Raw genomic sequence first — 13,959 nt, 5'->3', positions numbered from 1 at the left:
TTATCACCAAACCAAACTACAATGAGGATGATATGTGATGATAACAAATAAAAATAATCAATACTAATATTATAAATGGGAAAGTGTGTGTGTCTGTTTGTTTGTCCGTCTTTCACGGCAAAACGAAGCGACGAATTGACGTGATTTTTAGGTGGAGATAGTTGAAGGGATGGAGAGTGACATAGGCTACTTTTTGTCTCTTTCTAACGCGAGCGAAGTCGCGTGCAAAAGCTAGTATAATTATATACCTATAAAAATTAACAATGTGACAAACGGACGGACGGAGGTCACCTTTGTATTTTTTTTAAAGAAGCCTTAAAAACTAACAATTTAAATTTTTGACAAGCAGAAACGCCCGCAGTCATAGAGAAATGTAAGTAAAGAATGAGTAGTAACTCCATACATCAGTTTTCTTACCGATGAAGGAGTTAGTTAGTATCAAAGAGGATCGAGTATTATAGAGAGTTACTGTCGAAGTAAAATGTGTAATCACGGTGCATAGACTGCCATCTCTCGACACAAGTTTACAACTTGCCAAATTGTCAAAACTGAGGTTCAAACCTCAGTTTTGACAATTTGGCCCGTATTGTTAGCTTGATATGTGTAAAAACGTCAAATATCTAGCCGAGCGTCCCCCAAAGGTGTAACGCCATCTAGGCCCCCGTGCCTTTTTCTCTAGGGCTTTGAAGGTACGTTTTTTTCTTAGACTTTATCCGTCTATACGGAGTTACATATGTCTTTGATACTACTCAACTGTCACCGCATACATTAGCATAGCTGGGCATTAACTCGTTAATCCGTTAATCGTTAATTAACGAAGTTAACATTTCGATTAACGGATTAACTTTTAAGTTAACTTGAAAAAATGTTAACGGACTCGTTAACTTCCGTTAAATTTCTCCGAGTCCGTTAATCGTTAATCTAGTAGGGCACAGGCGCCATCTGCGCTGCGAAAAACACGTTCTGAACGCTACTATAAAAGCCCGAAGTACGGCAAATCCTATGATTTGCCGGTAAATCCTAGGTTTTACCGATGTCGATTGCTAAAAGTCCGAAATATTACCTAAAAAAGTATTCTTCACGTGGATTTGCTTTTACTAACTTTGATTCGGTGAATCTTAAGCTTTACCATGGCGACTGTTGTAGTGATAGGGCAGCAAATTCGAGCCCTATTTACGACCACATTCGCTTCCCTAGCCTCTACCGCCCAAAGTGCCAGAACAGTCCCGTCACCGCCAGCATCTCTCCTGACACAGCTCTTGGCACTAGCTCAGGCGATCACTGCCTTCCACGTGCAGCCTAGAGTTCAATAGTCTAACTGTACTTCGGCCTTTTACAGAAATATAATATGTTATAGTGGATACTGATGCAACTAAATATTTAAAGAGAAGTTCATTTTTCTTCACGTGTTAACGGATTAACGATTAACTTTAACTTACGTTAAATTTGTCGAAATGTATCGCTTTAACGATTAACGAAGTTAACTTTTTTAGTAACGGATTAGCGATTAACGAAGTTAACTATTTGATTAACGGTGCCCAGCTATGTACATTAGACCCTAGCACAACTTGCCTTGTCGCGCGCGAGTCCATATATCAAGCGCTACTTGAACTCTTGAAGTATGGACTCGCACGCGACAAGGCAAGTTGTGCTAGAGGGGCAGACAAACAGCGCTCTCATGGCAATAGTCATAAATTTCTGGCCAGAATTGAACGTGGTAAAAAATACAACATCGTTTTAATAAGTTAAGTCAACATTTATTTTTATAAAATCATTTATGTCATACATAATTATATTATAAGTATTATAACGATCTTCAATAAATGCACGGAGCGTTTTGCTTCTTCTTTTCTTGTGCGCACTGCCAAGGAGTGGGATTCCTTGCCGGCGGCTAAATTTCCGAGCTCATATAACCCGGCAACCTTCAAATCAAGGGTGAACAGGCATCTTCTGGGCGAGCTCACTCCATCGTAGGCCACGTCTTTGCCTTTGCCTAGTCTGTGGCCAAGAGTAAGCCCATTTATAATAATTAAAAATGTACAATATGCCACGCACGCTAAAATACATTAACTATAATAAAAATATACACAAAACTCCTTTTTTAATATAAAATAATTAGGTACAAAAGTAACCTTTATTCTACTAAGGGCCACTTGCACCAAAGAAAATGGAGAGTCAACCCGAGGGTTAACCTACCATTTTACATGGAATTTGACAGTTGACAGCCCACTAGCCCCGAGTTAAGTGGTTAGTGCAAGTGGGCCTTACGCCGTTTTCACATTATTCGATCCGATATCGGATGTCGGAAGGATTTCCATAGAAAAAATCCAAGATGGCGCCTGTAATGTATGGAATATCGGTCCGACATCCGATATCGGTTCGGATAATGTGAAAACGCACTTAGAGCCACAAAAATTAAAATACGAAATTGGAAGTCTGTTATATGCATTAAATTGTTAATATTACCTATGAATAATAATATCTGTTCATCTACAACCATATGATTAAGCTCTCTATAACCTGCCGGCGTATCATGCTTCCAATTTTATCACTTGTCCACGTGGATAAGACAATTGTCACTCTCACACTGACATACTTGCCAAAGCGTGACGGATGCTTTATCCACGTGGATAAGTGATAAAATTGGAATCATAATACGCCGGCTGTTTTTAACCCCCGACGCAAAAACGAAGGGGTGTTATAAGTTTGACGTGTCTGTCTGTCTGTCTGTCTGTCTGTCCGTCTGTCTGTCTGTCTGTCTGTCTGTTTGTCTGTCTGTGTGTGTGTCTGTCTGTGGCATCGTAGCTCCCGAACGGATGAACGGATTTAGATTTAATTTTTTTTTTATTGAATTCTGTCAACTTTAAGGGAAGATTCTTTAGATCAAATACAATTAATTTCTCTAAGAAACTAGCGTCTTAACTCTTACGGCTATTGAGTTATTAAAAAATAAAGATAGTTTCTGAACACGTGTGTGACAGCCTTTACCAATTCCTAATGTTATTTGTTTTGACATATGCCGTCAATCACTTGGCACTAACTTGAATGTTATTCTTAAGGGTCTCTCACACTAATAAATTCATTTATTATGAATGAAAATTATGTTTATTTTTTTGCGAATTTATTTAAAAGTGATATACAGGGTGGTTCCTGATAATGAACTTAGCTACGTGTCGAATTTGACGGAAAACAAAAAAACACGGTGTATAAGCAAATGCCCTATACATATTAAGAAATCTGTATCTGCTATTAGTGCACCTGCACATATCGGTAACAGATATTTTAATTACTTACATACAAATTTAGAAGGTTCCGTTCAGAAGAAAGAATCGTAATTTGCGATTGGAGTTCATCGATCAGTCAGTTGTTTCGTTTTAAATATCGAACATTTTAAAAGTACACTGACAGTCAATCAGTAGGTAGTTGATATTAGCTCTTCCCTGAATTTAAGTTATACTGTGGTTATACACTTTGTCAAACAAGTCTGTCAGTAAATAAGAACAAAGAAAACTATATGCATCCTTATCTTTAGGGTGCTAGAGAAAAGGATACCTATAGTTTTCTTTGTTCTAATTTACTGACAGACTTGTTTGACAGAGTATATCTCTACCTACATATTGTAGAAAACTTAAGGGATGTAGATAAAGTTATGTATACAACTGTACATAATCTCTCATTGTGTATCAGTACCTAACCTAAACAACTAATATATAGTGCTTCCATAGTTTCTAGAAAAACTATCGTAACCTAGTTTGCGTTACAGTGCCATCTAATGAAATTTACAGACTAAACAATATCAGCAAAAAAAGAAATGAGAGGGATGTCGACAAGGATCGGAATCCACACTTCTAGGTCCTATCTTATACTTCTTAGTTGTTTTATTCTTCTTTTCTGTAATTCGTTCAACTGAATGAAGTTCCAGTACATTCATATTCTCATATGATGCTGGTATGCTTGGCCTTTCAGGAAAAGATTCAACTGTGATAGAGCTTCCAGGTTCTATTTTTGAATGCTCACTCCTGTCTCTATTTTGAATAGGATCATCAGGATCAAAATTAGGTTCTGGTTTTGAATGATCACTGGTCCTGTCTCTATCATCAGCATCAAAGTTAGGTTCTAGATTTATATGATCACTTAGCCTGGCTCTATTTTTAATAGGCTCTACAGTATCAAAATTAGGTTCTATTTTTGAATTATGATTATTTCTGTCTCTATTCTGAGCACCATTATCAAGTTTAGGTTCCAATTTTGAATGACCTGGCCTATCTCTGTGTTGAATAGGCTCAACAGCATCAAAATTCGGTTCCAGTTTTGAATTATCATGCCATTCTGCATTATCTGACCATTCTGTTGTTTGACTTGGGTCTTCAGTGGAAGAGATTTTAGGTTCTGTTTTCGGTTTATCATTTGATACTGATATATTTGGTCTTTTTGTGAAGGGAGTAACAGTAGAGGTAACAGTTGTGGAGTCTATATGTGGAATTTCATTTGACGCTGTTTTGTTCTCATCTTGTGTCAGATTAGGGTCAACAGCGGAGCTTTTTGGGTCTATGTCTTGGGCTAGATCACAGTTATCCGTTTCCGGTACTGGCGTAGCTTTAAGAGGTGGCGCTGGTTCTATTTTATTTATTCTAGAAGGTAAATATGCAGGTACTTGAAAGGGATTGGGTTCAAGAACGATGAAAGTTGAAACTGTAGTGGAAGATATGTTTGTAGTTTTTGCTGGTAGTAAGTCTTCAGTCGTTTTTGCTGGTATTAAGTCTTCAGTAGATGGAGGTGATGGTGATGGGGCATATGATTCAAGTGGTATAAGAAAAGCCATGGCTGCACGGCTAGAGGTGGTAGAAAAAGTTGCCATAGTTGATTTAGGTGGTAAATATTCTGGTCCAGTAAAAGATGGCCGACGAGGTGTGGTTTTCTGATGCGGTGTTATTATTAATCCTGGCCATGTTGTTGAAGCAACATTATCAACAGTTACTGCAGGTTTTGGTAATATTGGTAAGGCGGTAGTATTTTTAGGATAAAAATATTTAACCCTTCTATAGTACGAGTCTGAAGAAAGTATATCAGCTTGATTAGGGTTAGTAGTATTTAAAGGTGATGTAGTTGTTAATGTGAATTTTGAAAAAACATCTTGTTCAATCAAAATTGGCTCGTCATATTCAGGAGGAGCAAAATCAGCAACCGGCAAATCTGTATTAAAATCATCAATATCAGGCATGCCTCCTCTCTCGCTCACCATATCATTCGAAACTTTCATTTTGTCAGTGCTCGGTGGTAAATATGTAGGAGCATTTACTGTTGCTTTATTCATTGCTGGTAAATATTCAGACGCGTTGAAATTGTTTGCTTTTGTGTCAAGTTTGAGGATTGTTATTGTGTTGGACGCCACGGTGCAGCAACTCGCAAATATTGGACTTTCTGCATTTTGTTTCACAATATTTTTGGTGCTCTTAACTGGTTGATGGTAACCGACTTTGAATGTTTTAATGTCTTCTTCGCTCGGATTGTTTTTGGAGTTAAAGAAAATTCGTCTTGGTTTCCAATGTCTTATTCTTCTAAAGAATGGCACTAATTCCATCCCAGTCGTGTTTTCATTTTGCTTTATATCGTCTATTTGATCTCGAAGTAAGTTTTTAGTATTCTGAACGTCGTCCTTATGAAGATCATTTTCTTGATAGCCTACCATCTGAGGAGTAAAATGTTGACCGCTTTTTGTCCATTGTTTATCATCATGATATTTTTTACTGTCTTCAGCGTTTTCTAAACCTGCTTCAAGTTTTGTTCTTGTAATTGTTTCATTCTCTTGAGAGTTTTCTAAGCCGGATTCTTGTTTTGTGACTGTAGTTTGACCTTGTACATTTTCAGTTCTTATTTCACTGGAGTTCACATTTTGAGTGAGATTTGAGTTTTGTTGGTCGTATTGAGTCATGTTTCCATAACACTGCTGGAGAAACTCTGAAATATCAAACAATACAATGTAATATAATATATTGTTTCAATAGTTCACACCGAAAATTTAAAAATAATAATCGATTGTCTATTAAAGAGCCCATGGGAAAAAAAGACAATCGATTTTAGAGAATGAATGACAGTGATAGTATTTTTAAATTCGTTCTAAAGGTACCATAAGGGGTCCACCATTAATTACGTGACATGTTTAGGGGGTTGAAGGACGTTAAGAAAATGTGTCATATTGTGACAAGGCCACAACTTTGGGAAAACTTGACTCCGTTTTGATTTAATATAATTTTTACAGCAATAATGATTCAGCGCATTATTTGGAAAAAAACAATTTTGCAATGTCCACACACACTCTTGTTTTTTAAGATTATGAATTTTGAGATTTATCTAACAGATTGCATTCAAGTCTTTTTTTCAGATTATGAATTTTAAGACTGTCTGTTGCCGGCCTTAACACGATACAGCAGGGGTCAATTCTCCATACAAACTCTCTCGACTGTTTCCTCCCTGGTTTTTGGAGATAGAGCAAAGATTTTTTCATCACATATTATAATTATTTTTATCTGTGTTGGACCGTTTTTATTTTTTCGATATTATTATTTTCAAAGACGCTAGAGCCCAACAAAAAATTTCAAAAACGGCCTTATTGATCACGGTGCAAAAAAGGTGTGGTATTCAAAATTAGCCAAAAAACTAAACGGTCCGACACAGATTATTTCATAGTTATTCAGATTCTCAAATTTCGTAATGATTGATTAAGTTTTGAAGGAGGAAACAGTCGAGAGCGGTACCTCGATCTTAAAGATTTTTTCGCAACATCTTTTAACTGACTTGTTCTGAATGGACAATTTTTTTTTTCGATAAATTTATTTGATAACACTAGTATATTGAACTAAAATTCCCAAATTGAAAGGGGGGCTCCTTTCCATTTTAGCATTTTCGCTCCGTAGCGTCCATCGATTTATACTTCCTGTAGTTTAGATCGATGGTAGCGTCTTATAAGTGCATGATGACTAGGTACGTATTTTTGACATTTTTTTTTTTAATTTTGGACACCTAAAACGCTGTCTTCGATTATGTGACGTCATAGGACTCATAGGATTCCAACCTATTTCATGTCAAATCATAAATGACATTTGTGCCACAATTTAACTGTCAGAAAATGATATTTTCCATCAAAATGACGAGATGCACAGATAATCCATAGATAGACTAACATGGCTGACGTTGTTTTTGGGGCAAAGTTGTTGTTTAACCGCACGTGCCAATATTGATACCCGAGCAAGCGAAAGATTCCAATATTGAACCGCGAGCGTAGCGAGTGGTTCAAAAAGTGTAATCTTGAGCGTTGCGAGGGTTTCAAGGCACGAAGGTTAAACAAACTTTGCCACCGAGTACGGAATACAAAATTTTTAACCACACCAACACTATGAAAATATGAACTGGAAAACATCAAAATAAATAAAATACTTCAATTTATTTAACGTTTATGATTCAATATCATCATTTATACGTGAATTCCAACACCCAGGTTTAGACTTCAAGTTAAAATTTGTATGAAATTACTTTGCACTCTTGTGGATAAAATGCAATTTTGCTATCTGTTTTTGAATAGCAAAGAAAGCCGTTATCAGTTGGTGTGGTGAAAAAATTTTTTTTGCTGTTTTCAAGTCCTAATAAAATATGGCAATATTTTTGTTCAGTTAATTGAACAGTAATTAGAAAAACTTTAAAAAAGGGTCAAGGAGTAACTACGTGCGAAAAGCAAATTCGTAACTCGTGTCGATTTAAAACACTCCCTTCGGTTGTTTTAATTTATCGCCACTCGTTTAGAATTTATTTTCCGCACATGTATCGTAAAGTACTATTTTACTTACCCAAGGCAACTAGGAAGAAGAGAACTTTTAACATTATTACTTTTTAACAATACACCATGCTCTTAAAAACTTTGATATAAAATATATTAATTTAATTGATACTTAAAACTGAATTAATTGCAATTATGTTGTAAGAAGTCTACTTCTAAGCAGTGACGATCGAATACTAAATTCATTTGAGATGTTTTTGCTAACATTTATTATCTATTAACAATGTTATGTATTAATAATCATACCTATACACAATCTATTACAATGTGTGAGAACAAACACACTAGGTTAGTACAAGACATTGTTACACAGATTCAGACTGTCCCACGGTAACCGACGACCGGTCTGGCGTAGTTTGGTGACCCTGCTTGCTAAGATGGTCCTGGGTTCGAATCCCAGTAAGGGCATTTATTTGTGTGATGAACACGGATATTTTGTTCATGAGCCATGTATGTTTCCATGTATAGCTCCCATCGTAGCACAAAAGTGCTGCACTGCAATAGTCTTTGCACCATCAATCACGTAGCAGTATCATAATGCCCGGGCAATGTGATAAAAAGTAGCGTTCAGGCAAAATTGTTAAACAGTATCAAATTGCCCAACAATCACGTAGCATTAAATAAATACAAATTAAAATATTTTCAAATGAGAATAATTTAATTTGTTCTAAGAATCACGTAGCAGTATCATAATCTTATTATCAAATTGCCCAACAATCACGTAGCATTAAATAAATACAAATTAAAATATTTTCAAATGAGAATAATTTAATTTGTTCTAAGAATTACGTAGCAGTATCATAATGCCCGGGCAATATGATAAAAATGGCGTTTAGACAAACCTGTTGAACTTATTATCAATTTTCCCAATGGTCACGTAGCATTATCATAATGACCGGGCAATATGATAAAAAATGGCGTTTAGACAAACCTGTTGAACTTATTATCAAATTGCTCAACGATCACGTAGCAGTATCATAGTGACCGGGCAATGTGATAAAAATGCCGTTAAGACAAACTTGTTAAACTTATTATCAATTTGCCCAATGGTCACGTAGCATTATCATAATGACCGGGCAATGTGATAAAAAATGGCGTCTAGACGATGATTAATCACTTTGCTCAATACGGGTAGTCATTATTCATAATGCCCTTATTAATCACTTGGTCCATAACATATATAAGGATGTATATCATCGCCTGTTACAAAGCTTTGCGTAGTTTGGGGCTAGTATAGGTTGATCTGTGTAAGGTGTTCCCCCAGTATTTATTGTGTATTTTTTATTAAGCTCAAGATGGCTTGTGATGTGGGTACTCAGCAACGATATATATAATACTAGCTTTTGCCCGCGACTTCGCTCGCGTTAAAAAGAGACAAAAAGTAGCCTATGTCTATATTTCCACCACTTCAACAATTGCCGCATAAAAAATCACGTCAATTCGTCGCTCCGTTTTGCCGTGAAAGACGGATAAACAAACAGACACACACACTTTCCCATTATTTAAGCGTATGGCGTATATTTGCAGACAATTAATATTATAAGTCGACATACAGGTTACGCAACCAACCGATCGCGTCAGGTGTCAAATTGGTATAGAGATCCACCGGGCTGCCTTGGAAACGTCTCTTAGGGCCTCCACAGACGGGAGACAAAACTGTTTTGTCTCCGTCGTATTTGTATGAAAAGTTGCGTCGCCTCGTGTGCGCACCTTCATACTAGCCCATAGACCGAGCGACGGAGACAAAACAGTTTTGTCTCCCGTCTGTGGGGGCCCTTAGGGCATCGTTCGACTATGTGCTGGGTAGTTTGATCCTCAAGGCCGCAGTCACATAACGGACTCTTCCCATTTATAATATTAGTATGGATAATATTTATTCTATGTTGATCACAAATTAATGCCGGTACCGAGACTCGAACCCAGGTCCATCGACTCAGCAGGCACTGTGCAGGCAGGGTCACTAGGCAGTTAGATACGGACTAGGCCAGACCGGTCGTCAAATTTTAGATTATCTGTCTTTGACTCTTTATCCATCTTTGCGTTATATCGCTATGGCACATAGGAGTCCGCTTTGACAACGAATCCCAAGATTTAGCATAGGCACTAGTTATACGAAAGCGACTGCCATCTGCCACCACGCAGCAAATGCAATACTTTCCATTTTGTAACTGCTGTACAAAGTGTTTGAGAAATGGTAACGAAGTGGAAAAATTTAATATTGGACGCTTTTTTTACCTAGTAGGATCAAAAGGGCTAGTGATTCTGAGTAGGAAAATCATTAAATTTACCTTATTTTAGAAAAATAAGGTAAATTTGAGCATTTCTTTTTTTTGCCAATAAAAAAATTTTGATTGTTTTAGGGAATTTTAGGTCAATTGTACTCAGAATCACGAGTACTTTCAATCTCACTGGGAGACAAAAAGTGTCCCAGAATTTCCATACATTTTTGTTACTTTCCTCTTTTGTTACCCCTTACAACATGTATGAAAAATGGTAACAAAATAAGAAAAATCGTATGGGACAATTTTTTTAACTACTAGGATTGAAAAATTTAGTAATTCTGAGTAGAAATACCATTTTTTTTTTTTCAAAAATATCACACTTCATAAAAGTGGTAAAAAAAAAGAAATGCTCATTTAATGAATTAGTAGTTGTGAAAAAGTTTTTAAATCTTTTTTCGCGAAAATGGCCATTAGTATTAATACTTGGTTCTTCTTGCAGTGATTCATCAAACATAGACATTATAGTATATTGCTCATAACATAACTTGTTTTAAATAATTCGAAATATTTGCTGACTAACATTGCCTTTTATCCTCATCCGAGAATCTTGATATTTCCTTATCTGTTTTGTATGCGTTTAATTTATATGTGCATGTGTAGGTAGGTTCACTAAATAAAGAGCATTATGTGTTCGAACAAAGAAATATGTATAAACTCCATCATAGAGCATCATAGATAAATAAAATGTAAGAGAAAAATCGTACTTGGGCATTTTCGCGAGAACAATCACCAAAAACACACAGTTTCGTTTTCTTTCAACCCCTTATTTGCCAAGAGTGGCACTGAAGCTTTAGTAGTTTCATGTGTTCTGCCTACCCCTTTATGGGATACAGGCGTGATTGTATGTATGTATGTATGTATGTAATCACCAAAAATATTTTTTCTAAGGTAAGTAGGTAAATTTAATGTTTTTCCTACTCAGAATCACGAGCCCTTTCGATCCAGGACAAAAAACAAGGGACAAAAAAAGGTCCCAACATTTTCTATTATTTTTCATACTTTTCACTTTGTAGTGTTTGAAAATCAGTAACGAAGAGGAAAAATTAAATTTAGGACTCTTTTTTCTGCCTAGTAGGATTGAAAGGGCTCGGGATTCTGAGTAGGAAAAACATAAATTTACCTATTAAAAAAAAAATTTTTTTTCGCGAAAATGCCCACCTCGAAACCATCAAGAAAAATGTACGATCAACTAGATGGCGCTACCTTCGGTTGACTCTCGGTTAGATTGCGCTAATATTTTTTTTTTTTCAAAAAACTTATGACTAATGTATTACATTTTTAACACGCTTTTATTAGGTCGTCGTGTATGTAACTAACTATGTAATGGAATCTGCGGAGGCTAATTTAACCATCTTCCAAGGATCGTAGCGTAATGAAAATTGGCAGCTGTATGTAGTTCTGATGACAATACAATAATATGATACTGTTGAACTGATCTGATGATGGAGCCGGAAGATATGAACTGGAACTACATGATGGAACATCGTATCATAGCTGTTTTTGGGTTTCTTAGAAATGTCTTGTAATGAACTTTGACTACGATTAGGTTTCAAGGTCTGATGATGGAGCCGGAAGATATGAACTGGAACTACATGATGGAACATCGTATCATAGCTGTTGTTGGGTTTCTTAGAAAAGTCTTGTAATAAACTTTGACTACGATTAGGTTTCAAGGTCTGATGATGGAGCCGGAAGATATGAACTGGAACTACATGATGGAACATCGTATCATAGCAGTTTTTGGGTTTCTTAGAAAAGTCTTGTAATGAACTTTGACTACGATTAGGTTTCAAGGTCTGATGATGAAGCTGGAAGATATGACCTGGAACTACATGATGGAACATCGTATCATAGCTGTTTTTGGGTTTCTTAGAAAAGTCTTGTAATAAACTTTGATTACGATTAGGTTTCAAGGTCTGATGATGAAGCTGGAAGATATGACCTGGAACTACATGATGGAACATCGTATCATAGCTGTTTTTGGGTTTCTTAGAAAAGTATTGTAATGAACTTTGACTACGATTAGGTTTCAAGGTCTGATGGTGGAGCCGGAAGATATGAACTGGAACTACATGATGGAACTTCGTATCATAGCTGTTTTCTGGTTTCTTAGAAAAGGCTTATAATGAACATTGACCACGACTAGGTTTCAAGGTCTGATAATGAAGCCCGAAGATTGGCACTGGCATTCCATGATGGCATATCGTATCATAGTTGTGTTTGCGCTTGTGAGAAAGGCCACGTTGAACGTTACGTTTTCAACGTTATAACAAACCTATTATTGACCGAAGCGAAGCGAGGCCTAAGTTAGGTTAGGGTTTTCTTGCGACCCTTATGAGCGGAAAAAGGAAAGACCGAATAAGTATCTAAACTAAGTCAGGTAAGGGTCTTTTTTGTGACCCTTAAATATGTAGCCCAGGTCGCGGGCTAGCGTCCACATGCTTACAAAAGAAAAATTGATAACAAAAGCAAAATTGGGGGCGGGGGCGAAGCCCCTCACAAAAAAGAAAGATCAACGTAGTATTTAAAATAAGTTGGGTTAGGGTTTTCTTATGACCCTTAAGAGCAAAGAAAGGGGGGCTCGGGGGGCGAAGCCCCCGCATAAAAAAATGATCAATGTAATATTTAAAATAAGTTGGGTTAGGGTTTTCTTGTGACCCTTAAGAGGAAAGAAAGGGGGCCTCGGGGGGCGAAGCCCCCGGCATAAAAGGAAGATCAATGTAATTTTTAAAATAAGTTGGGCTAGGGTTTTCTTGTGACCCTTATGAGCAAAAGTAAGTGGGGCTCGGCGGGCGAAGGCCCCCGCAAAAAAAATATCAACGTAGTAATTTAAATAAGTTGGGTTAGGGTTTTCTTGTGACCCTTAAGAGCAAAAGTAAGGGGGGCTCGGGGGGCGAAGCCCCCGCATAAAAGAAGATCAACGTAACATTTAAAATAAATTGGGTTAGGGTTTTCTTGTGACCCTTAAGTGCAAAAGTAAGGGGGGCTCGGGGGACGAAGCCCCCCGCATAAAAGAAAGATCAATGTAATATTTAAATTAAGTTGGGTTAGGGCTTGTAACCCTTAAGAGCAAAAGTAAGGGGGGCTCGGGGGGCGTAACCCCCCGCATAAAAGAAAGATCAACGTTATATTTAAAATAAGTTGGGTTAGGGTTTTCTTGTGACCCTTAAGAACAAAACTAAGGGGGGTTCGGGGGCGAAGCCCCCCGCAAAAAAAAATATCAACGTCGTATTCAAAATAAGTTGGTTTAGGGTTTTCTTGTGACCCTCAAGAGTATATAAACAAAAGGGGGGCTCGGGGGCGAAGCCCCCGCATAAAAGAAATATCAACGTAGTATTTAAAATAAGTTGGGTTAGGGTTTTCTTGTGACCCTTAAGTGCAAAAGTAAGGGGGCTCGGGGGCGAAGCCCCCGCATAAAAGAAAGATCAACGTAATATTTAAAATAAGTTGGGTTAGGGTTTTCTTGTGACCCTCAAGGGCAAAGAAGGGGGGGCTCGGGGGGCGAAGCCCCCCGCATAAAAGAAAGATCAATGTAATATTTAAAATAAGTTGGGTTAGGGCTTTCTTGTGACCCTTAAGAGCAAAAGTAAGGGGGGCAAAAGTAAGGGCTTTATCAACGAAAAATTTCACGCCACGCTAAGCACGTCGCGAAAGTCTACAGATCCCAGAGCCACTATCAGTCTTTTAGTTGCTTAGCAAACTGTCGCGTCCACGTTCCATATCCAGGTTCACCCCACGCAAATATACTAGAGAGCGACTGAGAAAATTCAACCTTTTGTCTCTTTCCTACTCTGTAAGATGAAATCCTTAAGTTCTGTATTGCATTAATCTTCAAATTAGCGCAGC

This window comes from Leguminivora glycinivorella, chromosome 26 (genome assembly GCF_023078275.1).
Source record: "Leguminivora glycinivorella isolate SPB_JAAS2020 chromosome 26, LegGlyc_1.1, whole genome shotgun sequence".
Lineage (NCBI taxonomy): Eukaryota > Metazoa > Arthropoda > Insecta > Lepidoptera > Tortricidae > Leguminivora > Leguminivora glycinivorella.
This window is presented reverse-complemented; position numbering follows the sequence as displayed.